Genomic DNA, 20,936 nt, shown 5'->3' with positions numbered 1-20,936 from the left:
GTACAGATTCTGGAAAGGTTCCATCAGATCGGAAAGTAGCAAACATAACCTATCCAAGAAAGGGGGGAGGCATAAAACAGGAAACTATAGGCCAGTTAGCTTGATGTCTGTCTTGGGGAAGGTGTTGGGGTTGATCATTAAAAAGGTTATAGCTGGGCACTTAGAAAAGCTGGAGGTAATCAGGAAGAGTCCCTTATGAAAGGGAAATCATGTTTAACCAATTGATTAAAGTGCTTTGAAGGAGTAACATGTGCAGTGGATAGAGGGGAGCTTGTAGATGGAATGTGCTTGGATTCCCAGAAGGTATTTGATAAGGTGCCACATCAAAGGTTATTGCGGAAAACAAAAGCTCATGGTGTGGGGGGTAACATATTAGCCTGGATAGAGGATTAGCTGGCTGGCAGAAAACAGAGTATGCATAACGGGTCTTTTCCTGATTGGCAGGATGTAATGAATGGAGTCCCGTAGGGGTCTGTGCTGGAGCCTCAACTTTTTACAATTTATATCAATGTCTTAGATGAGGGGAGCAAAGGCATGGTAGCTAAATTTGCAGATGAGACCAAGATAAGTAGGAAAGTATATTGTGAAGATGACATAAGGAATTTGCAGATGGATATAAATAAGCTGAGTGGGCGAGCTAAAATCTGGCAGATGAAGTATAATGTGGGAAAATGTGAAGTTGTTCACTTTAGCAGGAAGAATAAAAAAGCTGAGTGTCATTTAAATGAACAATGACGACAGAGTTCCGAGGTGCGGAGAGATATAGGTGTTCTCATGCATGAGTCACAAAAAGTTACCATGCAGGTACAGCATGTAATCAAGAAGTCTAATAGAATGCTATCCTTCATTATGAGAGGAATTGAACATAAAAGTAAGGATATTATACTTCAGTTATACAGGGTATTGGTGAGACCACATCTCGAATACTGTGTGCAGTTTTGGTCCCCTTATTTAAGGCAGAATTTAAATGCATTGGCGGCAGTTCAGAGGAAGCTTACGAGATTGATACCTGGAATGAGTGGGTTGTCTTTAGAGGAAAGGTTGGACTTGTTTCCACTGGAGTTTAGAAGACTGAGGGGAGACTTCATTGAAATACATAAGCTCCTGAATGGTCTTGACAAGGTGGACATGGAAAGGTTGTTTCATCTTGTGGGTGAGTCCAGAACTAGGGTGCACTGTTTTAAAATTAGAGGTCACCGTTATAGGACAGAGATGAGGAGAACTTTTTTCTCTCAGAAGGTTGGGAAACTTTGGAACTCTCTGCCTCAGGAGGCAGTGGAGGTGGACGTCACTGAATATTTTTAAGGCTGATGTAGATAGATTCTTGTTAGGGTAATCGGGGGTAAGTGAGAATATGGTACTCGAAACACAAACAGATCAGCCATGATCTTATTGAATGGCAGACCAGACTCGAGGAGCCGAAAGGCCTACCTCTGCTTCTATTTCCTATGTTCGTACATATGTTCGTATGCAATGAGTTGTTCTGGTTTTACACCAACGCAATACAATTTGTGGCCACTCATGATCTGGAGAGGTATTTATGAAAGGGTCCTGGACTGGCGCTTTTGCACACCCGTGTAGGAGTGTTTGGCACCTGTCTGCGTTAAATGGATATAATCTGTCTTGCATTGTGTGGAAATTGGAGCATAGGCTTTAGATAGATTGCTCTGGCAGAAACAATGGAACAGCAGCCTGGTGAACCATGAGGTCAGCAAAGAGCACTGCTTGGCCCATTCACTTGACCGTCAGCTAACTCCACTGCATGTCTCATGAGTTTTGGTTTTGTCACTTTCCAGGGTTATCTGGAACAGGCGACCAATCAGGGCATCAGGACCTGACACACTGGCCAGAAAGATGTCACCCTATTCTGACCATCACTTCCTTGAGGAAATTGATATCAGATGACTAATGGCTGTCCATAACTGCAAGCCTGCCAGAAATGTAGCCATGCCATCTGAAGAGAGAAATGGCACTGCCAGGGCTGCAAACCAGTTTGCAAGAAGTTAAATGATCTCACCAGAGTGGGCAAGGTAACACACCAGGCTCTTAGCTTGATCTTCCTGGCCCACTCTGGGCACAAACATATCTTTCCTCTGAAAGGAATGTTTCCACAGCTAATTTATCTGTACACTATGACTAGGTGGGGGGGGTGGGGGGCACGGGGATGGTGGGGTGGGGGTGGGTGTGGGGGTGGGATGGGGGGGTGGTGATATAGCAAGGTGTCTAATTTGAGAACTTGCACCATGACTACTTGGGGCAATTATTTGCATGCACACCCTTAAAACCCGTTCCTCCACTTTAACAAGTTGGCATTTCCACATCTCACTTCAGGTCTCCCATGCTATTTGGCACAAACTCGCCATCTACTAGTCTTTTCTTACCTTATTTATCATAGTGGAATATCCCAAAGTGCAGCCCACGAGTGTTTATCAAAAAGAATTTGACTCTGAGCCTTACACAAAGACAGGTTACAAATGGCACGGTCAAAGTGGTAGGTTTTAAAAGAGGGATAAGGGAAAGGTAAGGAGACAGAGATATTTAGGGAAGGTATTCCAAAGTTATGGACTAGACAGCTGAAGGCCAGACTGCCAATGGCAAAACAATTAAAATCAAGGGCGCACAAGAGGTCAGGACTGTAGGATATCTTGGAGGGTTGAGGATCTGCTGGAAGTTACAAAAATAAGGAGAAGTGGGGTTGAAAACAGTGAGAATTTTAAAATCGAGATGTTGCTGAACCAGGGGCTAACGTAGGTCAGCGAGCAAAGGGGTAATGGATGACTAGGACATGGTGTGAGTTAGGATGTAGGCAGCAGATTTTCACTTAAGCTCAAACAGGGTTGTAAGGCAGGTGGCTGGCCAGGACAGCATTCAGCCAATCGAGTCCAGTGGTGACAAAAGGCATGGACGAGGGTGTCAGCTGCAGACGGGCTGAGCCAGGGATCGAGGTGGGCAACGGGGTGGAGGTGAAATTCGGCCGGCTTCTGAGTGGATATTGGGTCGGAATTCAAATATGACCTCTGATCACTCTCTCTCTCTCTCTCTCTCTCTGTCTCTGAGAAGTGATTATAAGAGAAAATTCTGACAAGCTGTGATGGGATTTCCTGCTGCTTTCTGAGACTATCTGCAACAACACTGAAGAGCCAAGTTGAAATGATAGCTCACTGTACTGGCCTTTGATTTCCCTTGGATTTTAATTAAGCTGACATTCCCATTTGACAACAACCTGTTCCTTTATTATATTGAATTGTGGGATCTCTCCAGAACATACTCATTACATTTTACAGCAAATAGCAATATTGTCATACAATCAACGTGGATCCGGATCAATAAATCAATACGCAGATATCAACGTCTGCCTCTATGGTAACTAAATCCCAGCCGTTGGCAGATACACTAATACAAAAGGTGATCGCTGTCTAATCTGAGGTACACCGGGAATTGTTTATCAGCCTCTATTGCTCGTTTGGCTTTCCTGGAAATGTCCCTTTCTGTGCTGAGAATCTCTTAATCCCATCTCACCAGCTCAGTAAGTAATGTAAGCTAGGACAGTGGGCACATTAATGTTATGAATGCAAATGGCACAAACAGCAGGCTCCTCCCCACATCCAAAATCTTGATGAATAATTTAACTCCATTAATAATATAGTTCCTGACAAAATTGTGAATCGATACTTACAATGAAAGGGAGCCGCTGCAAAAATATTATCTCTGGCTGCCTTAAAGTCAGCCTGTGGAAGAGTTCCATTTTTTAACCCTTCAAAGGCCAGCCACTCCTAGAGTACTGTGTCACCCAAGTTGTCACACAGTGGATTGGTGAAAGATTTCCTGATCATAGAATGATCACAGCACAGAAGGAGTAGTGTGCCGGCTCTCTGCAAGAGTTACTCAGCTAGTCCCATTCCCCTGCCATTTCCCCATAGCCCTGAAAATATTCCCTCATTAGATTATGGTCCAATTCTCTTTTGAAAATCCCGATTGAATCTACCTTCACCGCACTCTCACGCAGTGCATTCCAGTTCCTCACTACTTGCTGCATAAAAAAGTCTTCCCTCATCTCGCCTCTCGTTCTTCTGCCAAGCAGCTTGAATCGGTGTCCTCTGGCTCTTGACTGTTTGCCAATGGGAACAGTTTCTCCCGATCTACTCTCCCCAGTCTTTAAAGGGCCTGGATGATTGACGCCTTTATTAGCTTGTAGTGCAGACTGTTTTTCGATATAGAAAAAATGATCAATGCATTACTTGCTTTCAAAGCTTTTTTTTTAAAATTCGTGCCACTAAGCACCATAGGGTTCATTGATTCTAGTGGGTCAGTGGGCATGGAAGTGCCATAACTTGGCATAGGGGCATGAGGGGGCCATGGGAGTGGGTACAGGTGCCGCAGCTTGGCATGGGGGCATGAGGGGCCATAGGTGGTGGGTAGAAGGGTAGAGCTTGGCATAGAAGGCATGAGAAGGGCCATTTGACTTCACCTTTTAAAAGGTCCCCTCATACACACCAGGGTTCACAGCTTCTCTGAGGGCCCAACTCCATGAAAACTGCAGAGGAGTAGGTCATGTCTATCGCCGCAATGGAGCCAGCCAGGAACGGAGTGCCAGGTGCAGTCTTTTGACAGGAACCAGCCTACACCCCTTAAAGGCACTCTCAAAAATCAGACAGCCCAGGGATGGGGTTGGGAACCCTGGAACCGGCACCCGCCCGCCATTTTTAAAGGGATCTCAAGTCATTCTGCCTTGGTGAAAGTTTCAGCTGAGGCCGGGTCAGTGTTTTCTCAAGATTCACTATAACCTCCTTGCTTTCGAGGTCACTGCACCTACCTATAAAGCCCTGGATCCTGTGTGCCTTATTAACCACTTACTCAACCTGCCCTGGCCCCTTCAAAAATTTGTCACCTTGCTTAAGGAGGGACATAATTGCATTGGAAGCAGTTCTGAGGAGGTTCACTAGGCTGATTCCTGGGGTGAAGGGAACGTTAAGGAGAAAAGGTTGAGTAGGTTGTGCCTATTGGAGTTTAGCAGAATGAGAGGTGACCTTATTGAAACATATAAGATTCCGAGGGGCCTTGTCAGGTTAGATGCCGAGAGGATGTTTCCCCTTGTGGGTGAATCTAGAAATAGGGGGCACAGTTTAAAAATAAGGGGACTCCCATTCATGATGGAGATCAGGAGAAATTTCTTCTCTCAGAGGGTTGTTAGTGCTTGGAATTCCCATCGCAAGAGAGCAGTGGAGACTGGGTCATTAATATATTCAAGGCTGAGTTAGAGAGATTTTTGATTGACAAGGAAGTCGAGGGTTATGGCGGACAGGCAGGAGAGTGGAGCTAGGGCTACAATCTGATCAGCCATGATCTTATTGAACGGAGGAGCAGGCTCAAAAGGCAAAATAACTTACTCCTGCTCTTATTTTTTATGCTCTTATGTGCACATTTACGCCCAGGTCCATCTCCTCAGATCATTGCCAGACCTTTTGTAGGTCAATGAACAACGTGGTATGAGTTAGGATATGGGCAGAAGAGTTTTGGATGAGCAAAAAGTTTACTGAAGGTGTAAATTGGGAGGTTGGCCAAGGGAGAACTGGAATAGTTGAGGTGGTGGTAAGAAGGACATGGTTACGGGTTTCTGCAGGAGGTGAGCTGAGGCAGAGGTGGAGACAGGCGATGGGGGTGAACGTAGGCGATCTTTGCATCGGAGATGATAGGATTTTGATTCAGAAACTCAGCTCAAGGTCAAATAGGATGCCAAGGTTCAACCTGAAACAGTGGCCAAGGAAGGGGATGGAGTCAATGACAAGGCTTGTGGTTGAGGGCAGGAGTGGGGGCTGGCAAAGAAAATATCCTTATGTTTAAATTGGAAGAAATATAGTCCATCCAAAACACTGACCTAATTAGTTCATTATTTCACGTTGTGATTTGTAGTCAAATAGCGAATTATAATGAAGTAGGCTTTGAAAGTGACAAAGAGAAAATGCTTTAAGATGCAAAAATCATTTAAATACAGAACTCTTGTTGATTAAGTGCACAAGGGCAGAAATCAGAACTGGTGCATACCTCACCGGAAAGTGTCTCACTTGAGCTTCTCTCTCTTCTAATTTGTCACTTGAATGAATTATAGCAGCATTTTAACAGACAGCCCCATTAAGTGAGTAAACCGCTTCACAAAAATTATAATCACTTATGAATTCAAACTGAAACTTCACACTTAAATGAAATTATAGAATTTCAAAAATGCACTGTTATTCTTTACTTTAGACTGCCTCTGTCTAAGGTGTTTTCTTACTCTCCCTCTTAGTCCTCCAAGTTCTGTGGATTAATCCAACTGCCCTCTGCTATGAAACCAGTCACTAGGGACTTAGGATAGGAATTTACTGCCCCACCACAGTGGGTTCCTCAGTGGCGGATGCCAGGAGCCATTCAAAGGTCCGTTGGCTTCGGCGGGACCAGAAGATCCTGCCGGGGGGAAGGGCGGGGAATTCCGACCTTGGAAACAGGAACAAACCATTTAGCCCCTCAAGCCTGTTCCGCCATTTAATTAGACCGTGGCTGATCTACGACCTAACTCCACATACTCACCTTTGCCTCTTATCCCTTAATGCTTTTGGCGAACAGAAATCTATCAATCTCAGATTTAAAATTGACAGTTGGATCTACCATCCTGTGAAAGAGACTACCACCTCTCTTTGTGTGAAGGCATGTTTCCCAATTCCACTCCTGAAGATTTGGCTCTAATTTTGAGATTATGCCTCCAGTGCTGGACACTCCAGCCAGCAGAAATCGTTCCTCTCTGTCCACCCTGTCAGTATTTCTTAATACCTTGACATCTTCAATCAAATCAACACCTAACTTTCTAAATCCCAGGGAATGCAGTCTGAGTTTTGGCCTTGGAGTCCAAGTATTATTCTAGTAAAGCACTCCAAGGCCAATATATCCTGCAATACTCAGAAATGAACACAGTACTCACCAGGTGTAGCCTGTATAGCTATAGCAGGATCGCTAACTGCCTATCCTTTTATTATTCCTTTAGTTATTAAGGCCAGCATTCCATCAGATTTTTTGATTATTTTCTGTGCCGATCCATGTGCAAGCACCCTCAAATCCATTTGGACCCCCACTGTTCTAGTTTTTCACCATTTAGCAAGTGCTCTCATCTACCGTCCTTGAGGTTCTCTAAGAGATAAGTGGAAACTTTCTCCTCAGGGTTTCCTTTTCTTCCTGTCGGGGAGTTCCAGTTCCCCTCCTTGCTGCTTTCTAAAAGCAGGGTGCTGGAGATAGAGAACTCAGTGTGTGGGGGAAAATGTTCAAAATATGCCAACGCCATCTCCTGCCACTTGGTGCAAGTCTGGCTGTGCAGTTAATGCACGTAACTAATTATTGGAAATAAGGGGATATGCCACACATTTACAATTACAATTTTGTGAAAATTGTTGATAAGTTAATTGGGCAATATTCTTGCCAGTATTTCTGCAATAGAAAGTGTAAGAGTTTGCTTGATGGGATTACCTTCAGGAACTCAGGTGCAAAAGTAAACCTGTCCAATCCGAAGCCGAGTCAGAATGCTATGGGCTCAGGTCCAATTCCTACTTGGTGCGTAAATGTGATTGGTCAGATCTTGCTCAAGCACTAACGACACGTGAACAACTCATGTCATTATCAATGAGCAAATCAGCCAGTAATTTGTGGAAAGACAGACATACCCCATGAATAAAGAATCGCTACAAATTGCCAAATGATTTACACTGCTCCTTAACTTTGCAAAACTATCATCCTACCATTTAATCCCATCCACATTAATTGCCCACTAAATTTACTGCAAAAGGTTGAGTCTAGTGAGGAATAGCACAAGTACCCTTTTAACGACATAATTTTTAGGTTCGCACAGATGATTTCTGCATACCAAAGACAGTACTCTCCAGCCAGCTGAGCACGGGAACCAGCACCACAGGACATCCCAAAATTAGCCATAAAGCCAACCTGAAAGCCAACCTCGTAACTTGCAAGCTGGATTCCAATGGGAAAAAACACAACCTTGGACAGACGCAAATGGCCAAGTCTCTGTCATCAAGCAGTTTCGACAATTGAGCAGAGAAAGTCAAGTGCCTTCAGGTTAAGCAAGCAGGGCACAAACTCAATGCCTTCATCCATCCCTTCAACACTGACTTCATATGCAGGACTTGCAATCGGTTATGCAAATTGAGACTTGGCCTAACGTCAAACATGTGACAACATCAACCTAGACTATTACCCTTTTTTGCTGAGCACTCATTCATCGAAGTTGCAGGCGATTCCATCAAGTTTGAATGACTGGCAATCGATCCCTTGACCAGGAGTGAACAATTAGACTGAACAATTCCTTAAGGTAGTGAATTGTTTTCAGAGATTTTAAAAACGTCCATCATTTTCTTACATTCCCGATCTTTCTCTTGATCCAATCTTTCTTTCCCCCTCTCTGATCTGTACCTGATTTGATACTGAATTCACCCTGTTTCCTTTCCAGGCTGTTTCATTCTCAATCCTTAATTCTCATTGGTAAAAGGAGGTAGATTGTTGGCCTAGCTGTTCAATGAAGTCCCAGATGCCCTGTTGCCGTCACTGTGCTGTCATCAGCTTGCACTTGTGGCAAGTTAGTGGGCACAAATTTCAAAACCCAAATATGCACAAAGAACCCTAACTAATGGGACATGTCGTAAGATACACACTTCCAGCAAAATCCAGGCCCATTGAATGTACCAATGATCATGTGAAGGGACTGAGTGAAAATAACTCTTGGGGCAGAATTTTTAGGTTGGTAGGCGGGCGTGGTTGGCAGGCCGGGGGTCAGTCAGGCAACGGACGACCAACCGCAATCGGTCCCCACCTGCGATTTCACACTGGCTGGCCAATTAACGGCCAGCCAGCGTGAAACACACACTGAGAAGCTCAGCGCTGCAAGGGTGGGGGCGGGAAGAGGGCGGATGCTAACGTCAATGCGGGCACGGGCCAATGCTGACAGTAAGCTCCCTGAAGGCTGGTTATTATCCCATAGCTGTGTTCTAGCTTGCTGCCATATTTAAATAATAATTTAAATTTATATAGTGCCTTTAGTATAATAAAGTACCCCAGTGCTCTTCGCATTATAAAACAAAGACTGACACTGAGCAACATAAGGAGATATTGGGCTGTATTTGCGCAGAGTTCGGGAGATGCCACGAACCTTTAAAAATGGCTGCTGGGACCTGATTCTGGAATTCCCAGCCCCATTCCTGCGTCCCCAGCTTTTGTCAAGGTGAGATAAGGATGTGGCTGATGCAGGTCATGAGGCTCCCCGCACTCCCAACCTTGCCCGGGGATATGCATTTCCTGGCCCTCCGCATTTTTTCTGGAGTCAGTTCAGTTGTTGAAGGCGTTGGTGGTTCACTGCTCCTCAGAGTTTTCGATGAGGGAACATTTTGAAAGGTAAGTTCAAAAGGTCTTACCCATGCCCCCCATGCCAACCCACGCCCCTAACCCCCATGGCTCCTCCTACCTTCCATTCCAAGCTATAGCCCTCTACCCACCCCTACCATGGCCCTTCATACCCTTCTTGCCAACCAATGGCACTTCCATGCCCATTCAACCTGTACACACCTTTAGAGAACCAATGAACATTATATTAACAATATCATGTGTGAAAAAGCTTTACAAACAGGCCTAAATTCATAACTTACTGAAAAAACCTTTACTTTTAATACATCTCTATAAACTTATCATTTAACCAGACCTTTAAAGTACCAACAGCAGAAACTGCAAGCACTTGACACCTTATCTTGTGTAAATAAACATTGTGCAATTGAGAAATAGATCTAAGAGAACAAGCTGTCAATCATGTAATGCTTTCTGTTGGGTGTTTCAAAAGGATATCTGGGTTCTCAGCCAAGAATGCACAATGAGGCTGAAGCTTATGTTGAGTCTCACTGGAACTCTCATACTGACATTTCTGTCCTTGGCCTACTGCACTGTTCCTGCGAGGCTTAACTTCAGAAACAGCGCCACCAATTAATCACTTTGCAGCGTTCTAAACTCAACGTTGGGTTCAACAATTTTAGACCATAATTTCAGAGCACATTTTGCTTCCTTTTCTTTGCTTGTTTTGGTTTCTCTTTCTTTCAGACAACAACATACCTGCTCTTAGCACATTCTTTGTTTCTTTGTTTCTTTAATTGCCCCATCACCATTTTCTTTGGCTCTGGAAGACCAGCTCTTCTGTCGTTCATTTTCTCCTGTCTTCCGCCCTATCACACACCTTCATTTTGCCCTTGACCCACCCGCCCACCCTTGCTCAAAACCTATTACATCAGTAACTCTTCCCAGTTCTGATGAAAGGACACGGGCCTGAAATGTTAACTCTGTTTCTCTCTCCATACAGGTGCTGCCTAACCTGCTAGGTTTTAAGGACTATCTTAAAGGAGGAGAGAGAGGCAGAAAGGCTTAAGAAAGGAACTCCAAGGCTTGGGGCCAAGACAACTGAAGGTGTGTCCACCAATGGTGAAGCAAGTAAAATTGGGGGTACAGATATCTTGGAGGGTTGTGGGGCTGGAGGAGATTACAGAAATAGGGAGGGGTGAGGGCATTGAAGGATTTGAAAACAAGGGTGAGAATTTTCAAATCAAGGTGTTGCCTTACTGGGAGCTATTGTAGGTCAGTGAATATTGGGATGATAGTGTGAGTTAAGGCGCAGGCAGCAGAGTTTTAGATGACCTCAAGTTTACAGAAGGTAGAATGTGAGAGGCCGTGTGTTGGAATAATCAAGTCTAGAAATAACAAAGGCATGAATGAGAGTTTTGTACAATATAACAGTGACTACACTTCAAGAGTATTTCATTGACAGTAGAGCACTTTGGGACTTCCTGAGCTCAGAAAAGATGCTTTAGAAATGTAAGTTGTTATAAAGCCTTGCTTTATTTTGAAAATGGCTTTATACCTTTATTGGGATAAAAGTCACTGGCTGAGCTATCAAAAGACTGAAAAGCACATTTAAGTCATTTAAGATCATTAACTGCTAAGTTACTTTGAACATTTGCAACACTATATCTTACAAGTTCCATAGCCCTTAAAATGGAATCAGCCTGCCTAGAAAACTCGATCAGAGATAAGCACCTTAGAGGAGTGGGAATGGACCATGTTCTGACTCATTCACAAAACATTAAGATGATCATCTGTGTATTCAATTGGGTGGGGAACAAGCATTAGATGTAATCACTTGGACAATGTACTCTGACTGGGAAAGGAACTCATCCAGCCATTGGTGAATCATGTCTAAATCCATGGACTTGGAATCATGACCATGTTTGGGTAACTGGTCAGTTGGAGAGAGGGGATTATGTGATGATCCAACTAACCCTTTTTTGTATTTAAGAAATTCTTTTCTCCAGGCCACAGAACAGAAGAAGGAGACACTAAAGAAGCAGGACCCCTGAGATACACTGTCACTCTCTCTACCCATCCCTCTCTCTCCACTTATCCTGCTGCAAGCTTGAGCCCTGCCTGTTGTTTGACCATCCACTCATCACAGGCAGTGTTTTAAGAATCGACTAGCATTTGCTGCCTCTAGAATAACAGATATAAATTGCCTATCAACATCTATAAGTAGTCTTGACACAATTGAAACCATCCAAGTCATCAATCTACAAGATCCGTATTGCTTTAACTTCTATTGGACTTTACAAAAACTTCTTAATCTATCTTCCCACTTTGTAATTTATCTGTGTGTGTATGTGTGTGTGTGTTTGCATGTGTGTGTGTTGTGTGTTTGTGTATATTCATTTGCATGTGAGTATGTGTCATGAAGCTATTAATGTATATAATATTATTGGAAAATATTTCTCTTTTAAAATAGAGGTTTAGTCTGTGGGTGTGTCTTAATTGGATTAAAGCCAGATAGTCTGGGTGTTTTGATGTGTACTAGTTTTGAGATGTAAACAGAGAGGTAGAGTGCATTTGCAATTTTTTGAATAGAGCATTCAAGAAGTGGAATGTAAACTACCACCCATCTAGCAGATACCAAGCAATATGTTTATATTACTAATGCACTATGAAAGGGGTTTTATCGTTAGAGAGGTTTAGTTCAGAGGTTGGTGATTCAATGAGAATTTATATTCAATGGGCTGTGCTCGGTATAACTCCAGCAGTGTTGTGCGTGCAGAGCAGGGGCAATGTGAGATCGAAAGCAGCTGTAAGCCTCCAACTGTCTCCACAGGAACCAAAGTGAAAAGAACCTCACTTTGAATTCATTAGGTGAAAATGCTTTGCCTCGTGTCTGGTTAAGTCTATGGGCTGCTGTTGCCTTAATGGAGATTAGTTTGGGAATTTGTTAAAAGTTATGATAGTAGTAAATTGTAGTCACGTGTATGTATATTTTAACCTGTATAAATTAATAAAATGTTTCACTTAGTTTAATGTAAAACCTGAAAACTGGTGGTCTGATTCCTGAATTTAGAGTTGCATCTCAAAATAACACTTAAAATTATAGGTTATGACAATAGTTTAAAGTTTCCCTCTAGGATTTTAAATAACTCCACTTTACCAACTGCTGGGTCATAACAACGTGTGAACCCCTGAATGTATGTACGTGTGAGACTTGGAGTGTTTTTATCTTTTTTACTAATCCTGGGTTAACTACAATAAAAACTATTCTCTTTTCTTTTTAAAAACTTACAAGGAAACTTGTCTGTCTGTGTATTTTACAGTCACAGCACGTAAACAGTTGAACACTCACTGAATTGGTAAGCACATTTTTTTTTTAAAAAAACCCTGTTGCAGTTTAAACAAGGAGAGGGAAAAGAGGGGAGCCAATCGACCCCTCCTCACTTAATCAGAAAAATGTGATTTTCTTCCCTTTCATCATTGCACTGCGAACTGAAAAGTCTTTCAATTTTATTTTTGTACCGCATCAACTTCAGTCTCACTATAGTAACAGCGCTTTCACTCCTCTATACATATGCAATAAAGCTGTTCCCACCTGAAAGGAGTGTTATTGACACAGGAATTTCCTTTCTGAGGATATTGCTCGTTTACAGACCTTTCCATTCGTTAGTATGGTTCTTTCAACTCACGCCTAAATATAGTGTTTCTTCTTTCATGTACAAATAGTTTCTGTTCAAGTATTTCTGCCTTCTTTTCCTGAAGCTACTAACTCACTTTAGCAAGCAGTTCCATATCGCAGACAGATCTCTTCACATCTCATCTGCATTTCAGCCGCAGTTGAATATTGGCAGCATAGTTGTGATGCCGTTGCAGTCGAACCAGTTCTATTTGTACCTCACATATCTGCACACACATGGCCGTTCCAGAGAGCATCATTCAATATTGCTAACCAGCAGGAAATTTGATTGAATTCTTTCCACTCCATAAACCCAGGTGTGGTGGGGTCAACTGGAGAGTTCCTTACCCCAGCGAACCACATATATTTTAATCTTTTTATTCATTCATGAATGTGGGCATCACAGGCAAGGCCAGTGTTTGTTGCCCATCCCTAATTGCCCCTCGAGAAGGTGGCGGTGAGTTGCCTTCTTGAACCGTTGCAGTCCCTGTGGTGTAGGTACACCCACCGTGCTGTTAGGAAGGGAGTTCCAGGCTTTTCACCCAGCGACACTAAAGGAACATCGATATAGTTCCAAGTCAGGATGGTGCACGACTTAAGAGTCATAGGGCAGAATTTTTCACTGAGCGGGCGGGTACGCGCCCAACCCACTCTAGCGTAAAATGACGCGCGATGAGGTTGCGCAAGCGTCCAGACGTCATTGCACATCTTGCGTGATGTTTCACTAGGCGGGCGTGCATGGGAGTCAGAGCCGCTCACGTCATTAATTGTCAGGCCAGTTAAGACCCTTGACAACCCAACTCACGGTAATTTAACGTTGCCCATGCGAATTTTCATTCATCGCACGGGAAAACTGGACAAACCGGGTAGGCCACAATTTGCAAAACCCCATCCACGGACAGGATAAGAAGGGTCAGCAGCATCATCATGTGAGTAATGAGGGGTTTTGGAGATAACTTGCAGCTGGTAGCTTATTGAGACTTGGCAGCTTATTCTCTGATCAGGGCTTCATTCTTAGCATTTCTAGGCTTGATTTCTGAACTCATTGGTGTCTCCAAGGCCCCCGGGATGTTGACCGTGTGGACCCTTCCAGGTATCAAACAGCCTTCCCTTACCCTGGGAATGGGGATTGTGGTCTCCGCTGGAGGCACCTCCCCTGAGGAGGAAGAGAGGGGCAGAAGGGAGAGGAGGTCGGGTGTCCCAATGCAGCTTCCCGGGGAGGGACCGGTGGGAGGAGAGGCGCAGACACAAGGCCAGTGGTAGTCCAAGGTGGAGGGGGCCGTAGAAGACGCCACTACCCTGCTGCCAGGGTTTACAGGTGGTGACAAAGTTACCTCAATATGTCCGAGGTGCAATGCTGAAGGAGGCTCCGCCTCTCAAGGGACGCTCTGACCTCCATTTGGCAGATGATCGGCCCTGAGATCACCTCCAGCTGTGTGGGTGGACACCCCATGTCAGTGGATCTGAAGGTTGCAGTGGCCCCAACTGCTACGCTTCTGGCTCTTTCCAGTGGAGTAACTGTGTGGAGTCTCACAATCCGCTGTCCACAGTTGCATCAAGCTGGTGACAGAAGCTCTGTTCAGGCAGGTATTGACCTTCCTTCATTTCCACATCGACGAGGCCAGACTGAGCCAGCCAGAGGCTTCGCGGCCATTGCTGGCTTCCCCCGTGTCCAGGGTGCTATAGACTGTACACATGTGGCTATCAAGGCGCCAGCGGGTGAGCTCGGTGCCTTCGTCAACAGGAAGGGCTTCCACTCCATGAACGCGCAGATAGTGTGTGATCACAGGATGTTGATTCTACAAGTCTGTGCAAGGTACCCAGGCAGCTCCCACGACGCCTACACCCTCAGACACTCCCAGGTGCCGGGGCTCTTCAGTGCTCTGGCCCGGCTGGATGGTTGGCTTCTGGGTGGCTTTTTCTGGGGCTGCCTGGGCTGTTTTTAAACAGCAGCTGGGCCGCCATTGGACCCAGTGGCTGACAGGGTCCTGCACCCCCCCAGCCCTTCCCAGACAGTGATGAGCCACGTTTCATGCTGGGCAGGCCCTAACTGGTCTGCCAGCGTGAAATCACAGCCGAGCCTCAATGGCGGGCGCTGGTCAGATTTCCAACTGCCCCCACCCGCCCCCCCCACCGAGCCTACCCGACGAGGGCAAAATTCTTCCCATAGATTAATTTACAGCACAGGAGAAGGCCATTTGGCACATCAAGTCCATGATGGCTCTCTGGGGAGTGATCCAGTCAATCCCACTTCCCCGCTCAATCCCAATGGCCCTGCAGGTTAATTTCCTTCAAAATTCCCTTTTGAAATCATTCACCCTCTCTGCTTCTGCCATTCTTATGGGCATCAAGTTCTAGGTCATCATCAATCACTGCGTAAAAAAAAAGTTCTCCCTCTCATCCTCCCTGCATCTTGTCTAAAATCTTAAATCTCTGTCCCCTAATCCTTGTACCATCAGGCAACGGAAACAGCTTTTCCTTGTCTACCTTATCCAAGCCAGTCATAATCTTGTAAACTTCCACTAACTCTCCCTCTCAACCTCCTTTACAACAAGGTGAATAACCCCAGCTTCTCCAAACTGAGTCTGAATTTAAATCATTCTGGTAAATCTCTTCTGCGCTCTCTCAAGGGCCCTCAAATTCTTCCTAAGATATGGTGACCAGGACTGGATCCAATGCCCCAGCTGGGGCCTAGCCAGAGCTTTATAAAGACCCAACATAACCTCCTAGCTTTTGTACTCAATGCCTCTATTTATGAAACCCAAGATCCCATATGCTTTGCTAACTGTTCTCTCAATTTTTCCTGCCACCTTCAAAGACCGATGCACATGCACCCCTAGGTCACTCTGTTCCTGCACACTCTTTAGAATTATGCCAATGAGCTCATTTACCTCGCTTCTGCCAAAATGCGTCACCTCACACCTCTCTACATCAAATTCCATTTGCCATTTGCCTGCCCATGCTGCTAGCCTATCAATGTTATGTTTCAGACTTGGGAGGGTACTTGCAAGGTATTCCCATGAGTCTGCCGCTCTTGTCCTTCTAGAGGTCGCAAGTTTGGAAGGTGCTGTCGGAGGAGCCTTGGTGAGTTGTTGCAGTTGCTTGCACTGGGGTGAAGGAAGACAGAGCGGTCTATCCAAAGTTTGCAGCTGACACAAAGTACTCAAGCATGGAATCTCTTTGAAATTTGGGTGTCCTATATCCATATGAATCACTCAGGATTGATAAAACTGCAGAGTAAAGACTTCTGCTGTTAATTCTTAAACACAGAATTGCAGAATTTTAACAGCACAGAAGGAGGCCATTTGGCTCATCATGTCTACACCAGCTCTCCAAATAAGCATTATGACCTAGTGCCATTGCTTTGCCTTTTCCCCGTACCACTGCATATTGTTTCTATGCAGATAATCATCTAATACCCTCCTGAATGCCTTGATTGAAGCTGCCTCTACCATACTTCCAGGCAGTGCATTCCAGACCCGAAACACTTGTTGTGTGAAAAAGTTTCTCCTCACGCCCCATAGTTTAACTTCAAAGCAGCAACTCCTACTGCACCATTGCTACACACTTCGAACTCTCTCATTTCCCATTCCATGGTACAATTAAACAGGCAAGGCTGCAAGTGGTTTCAAATTTCAAAACTTCCATCCTCCACTCCTGGCTCCCTCCCACTTAACATAGAAACAAGGAGCAGGAGTAGGCCATTCGGCCCTTCGAGCCTGCTCCGCCATTCAATAAGATCATGGCTGATCCTCTATCTCAACGCCATATTCCTGCTTTCTCTCCATACCCCTTGATGCTCCTAATAGCCAAAAAATTATCAATTTCTTTCTTGAATATACTCAGTGACCCGGCCCCCACAGCCTCTGTGGTAGAGAATTCCACAGGTTGACCACCCTCTGAGTGAAGACATTTTTCCTCATCTCAGTCCTAAATGGCCTGCCCCGTATCCTGAGACTGTGGCCCCTGGTTCTAGACTCCCCAACCAGGGGAAACATCCTCTCTGCATCTAGTCTGTCTAGCCCTGTTAGAATTTTATATGTTTCAATCAGATCCCCTCTCATTCTTCCAAGCTCTGGTGAACACAGGCCCAGTTGAACCCATCTCTCCTCATACGACAGTCTTGCCATCCGCAGTATCAACCTAGTGAACCTTCGCTGCAATCCCTCTATGGCAAGTATATCCTTTCTTAGATAGGAGAACAAAACTGCACACAATATTCCAGGTGTGGTCTCACCAAGGCCTTGTATAACTGCAGTAAGATATCCCTACTCCTGAACTCAAACCCTCTTGCAATGAAGACCATCATGCCATTTACCTTCCTAATTGCTTGCTGCACCTACCTGTTTACTTTCATTTACTGGTGTACAAGGACACCCAGATCCCTTTGCACATCTGCATTTCCAAATATATCACCATTTAAATAACACTCTGCATTTCTGTTTTTCACACCGAAGCATATAGCTTCACATTTATCCACGTTATACTGCATCTGCCATGTGTTTGCCCACACAACTTGTCTAAATCGCCCTGAAGCTTCCTCGCATCCTCCTCGCAACTCACCACCCCACCCTCTTGTAGTTGTTGTATTTCAGCCCCCACTGTTTTCTGCTGCATTTTGCTTTCCACCTCGGAGTGAGACCTGCTAAGCATTACAACTTCAGAACCTGAACTATCCAGGAGATAGCCCCAGGAGATCATTTTAGTACCACAGATTTATTCATTTTTGTTATGGATTGGTGAGCCAAACCAGGGTAAATTGGGGAGTTTATTTGGCTGTGGATCCACCACACTATGAAAGGGATCAGACTGCCCAGATGCACTGGTTAGAATCCTTTCAGCCACATATATATTTATTAATTGTCACTGATAAGAGTACTTTGCATCATTCTTTGAATCCCACGGCTGTTATTACCTAAAATCATCAGTGGGTATTATTCCACATAACACTCAATGTCCAACCGTTATATACATTGGTCCATATTGAGAACAATCCTCAGTTATTCTATGAGCTATGAATAGCTTACCGCGATCAAATTTTGGTGTATTGCGAAATTATGATAAATGTTATGCATTTCAATGTGCTCCTTATCTTGTTTTTTCTTCGTTAAGCAACCTTGTCACAAACTCAGACACCTGCTGTACTTTCCATAATGGAAGCAGTCAATGAATATTCTGACTAAATCATTCTCTTGATATTGGCATGTGTTCAAATCTTTAAAAATAAAATTCTCTCACCCCTGCCCAAAAATACAAATCCCATTTCTGTTTAAATGCATTGTTTTTCATTTTGAATCTTGTATTTCATATTAATTAGGTGAAGAAAAATGCTTCTGTTGACTGAAAGATATACAAGTATGAGCACGATTGCAGAGTGATTTTGCAGTAGAACCTACTGCTCGTTAGAAAGACTTTTTTTTATATAAATATAGATAAACGTCCTTGCTGTTGGATGTACTGGTTGCTCCTGGAATGTGCAACAAGTTCAAAGAGAGAAGAGTATTGAAACAAAACTCACAAACTGCTGTGATTCATGAAGTAGTCTCTCCTTTCAATGGGATTTGTAGATGATGAAGCGTTCTGGAGAAAAAGCAAAAGTCATTTCTTCATGAGCAAGCATTGACTCCCGAGTCCCATTGCATTGAGTAATAACCCTCATTCCAGTCAACCCTGATAATCACTCCAGAGCTTTGCAGTAAATTGCATTAGAGCAAAGTAACTGCCAAATCTCGACAGGTTCAGGGAAACATAAACATTTTCCTGATAAGTCAGCTGTTACAAAACCGTTAAGAAATGACGCTGCTGCCTTGCGAAGCTTCCTCTTTTTAAAACAATTAGGAACTTTCTGGGAAAAATAACAGCGAACTCATGGCACACGCTACTGTTAAGGCATAAACCGGCCAGAAATTGCAGGGGACGAAGAGGTATGACATGAGTTGGGAATTTCAGGAACTCGGTGGCTGGTTTATGTCACAAATGGCCTTGCACAAATGGAAACCTGCTCGACCACCATGATTTTTAAGAGCTTGGTGTATTTGCACATTAAACTCATCTCAAAAAGTTAGGGGTAATACCTAACGGTCTAAGTGCTCTTTAGGTCCCGTGATAATTGTTAATGCAGTTCCAATCAACCTCCCTGGTCCATAAAGGGAACAATTTAAACTGTTGAATCTCATTCCTGCTTGTGGTAAATTATTAGAGGTTCTTTAAAATTAAAATTTTACATTTTTTCTTGCTTTCCCTTTCTGTCTCTATTATCGTCTGCCTTTCACTCTTTATTTCTCCTTCAGTGACTAATTTGATTCTATTTCAACCTATATCCTTCTCCGCCATACCTCTGTTTTGTTCTCAATCCTTAAACCTCTCTGGTTAAAGAGATAGACTGACGGTCCTGTTGTTCAGTGAGATGCCATATGCCCATTGTGCCATTATGAGCTCGCACTCCCAGCTATTTAGGCCAAAATAAGTTAAGATGAAGGATGCAGAAGAAGATGATAATGGAGTGTTTTTCATCAAGGATTCCCTGGATCCTAGGGGTTTCCCCAAGCATCCCTAAAAGGTTCTATGCAATTTTCAGGTAATTTGAAAATTGTGACAAATTTTTCAACTTTTCAAATATACTGTATTGCTCTTACAATTTAATAAGAAATAGTTATTCATTAATTCAATAGTTTTACTTTATTTTCATTTTTGTTTTGTAATATGTGTTTTATAATATATGGTGAGGTGGTGGGGGTGGGGGGGTGGGGGGGGGGCGGTGGGGAAGGAGAGAAGGTTGGGGTTCCACAGAATTTCAAAATATTTTATGGGGTTCCTTAACCAAAAGAAGGCTGAAACCCACTGCTGTAATGGTAGGCAGCACAAGGTGCCCCATTCCGGCAAGATTTGACCCAATATGTTTTGAGTAGCAAATGTGTAGAGCTACCACACAAACAGCAAGGGAAATATATCTGGGATTGAATCAAGTTTCGTTACAATAGACTGGCCTAGTCTCAGTAAAGGACCACGATCAGATTTAAACACACAACACTTCTCCAAAACTTTTGAAAAACCAGCTGAAATCTTTAGACGATTATAGATTAAACTTATTTTTGTTTCTGTTAAATATCAATCTTTGTTCAATTGGCAAAACACTTTTCACCAGCCAGTGATCATAGATCATATCAGCAGAGCATGAAGAAATTGTTGGAATAAGCATTGAACCAGAGAGTGAGAGAAAAATTAAACTGAACAGAGTCAAAAGTAATAAAAACAAAAAACTGCAGATGCTGGAAATCCAAAACAAAAACAGAATTACCTGGAAAAACTCAGCAGGTCTGGCAACATCGGCGGAGAAGAAAAGAGTTGACTCAAAATATCAACTCTTTTCTTCTCCTCCGATGCTGCCAGACCTGCTAAGTTTTTCCAGGTAATTCTGTTAGAGACAAAGTAAGTTCACTACTCAGGCATGCTGACTTAGCAGAAGGCATGGTTTTTTATTTACTTGTCCATGAGTTGTGGATGTTGCTGGCTAGGCCAGCATTCATTGCCCCATTCCTAATTGCTCTTGAGAAGGTGCCAGTGTGATGCCATCTTGAACCACTGCAGTCCATGTGATGTGGGTACACCCGCAGTGCTGGTAGGAAGGGAGTTCCAGTATTTTGACCCAGCGACAGTGAAGGAACGGCAATATAGTTCCAAGTTAGGATGGTGTGTGACTTGGAGGGGAACTTGCAGTTGATGGTGTTCCCATGCATCTGCTGCCCTTGTCCTTCTAGGTGGTAGATGTCGCGGGATTGGAAAGTGCTGTTGAGGGAGCCTTGTTGAGTTGTTGCAGTGCATCTTGTAGAGGGTGAACACTACTGTCACTGTGCGTCGGTGGTGGAGGTAATGAATGTTTACGGTGGTGGAT

Source organism: Carcharodon carcharias, chromosome 1, assembly GCF_017639515.1.
Source record: "Carcharodon carcharias isolate sCarCar2 chromosome 1, sCarCar2.pri, whole genome shotgun sequence".
NCBI classification, from domain to species: Eukaryota; Metazoa; Chordata; class Chondrichthyes; order Lamniformes; family Lamnidae; genus Carcharodon; species Carcharodon carcharias.
The sequence above is the reverse complement of the archived record's forward strand: the minus strand, read 5'-3'. Positions refer to the sequence as shown.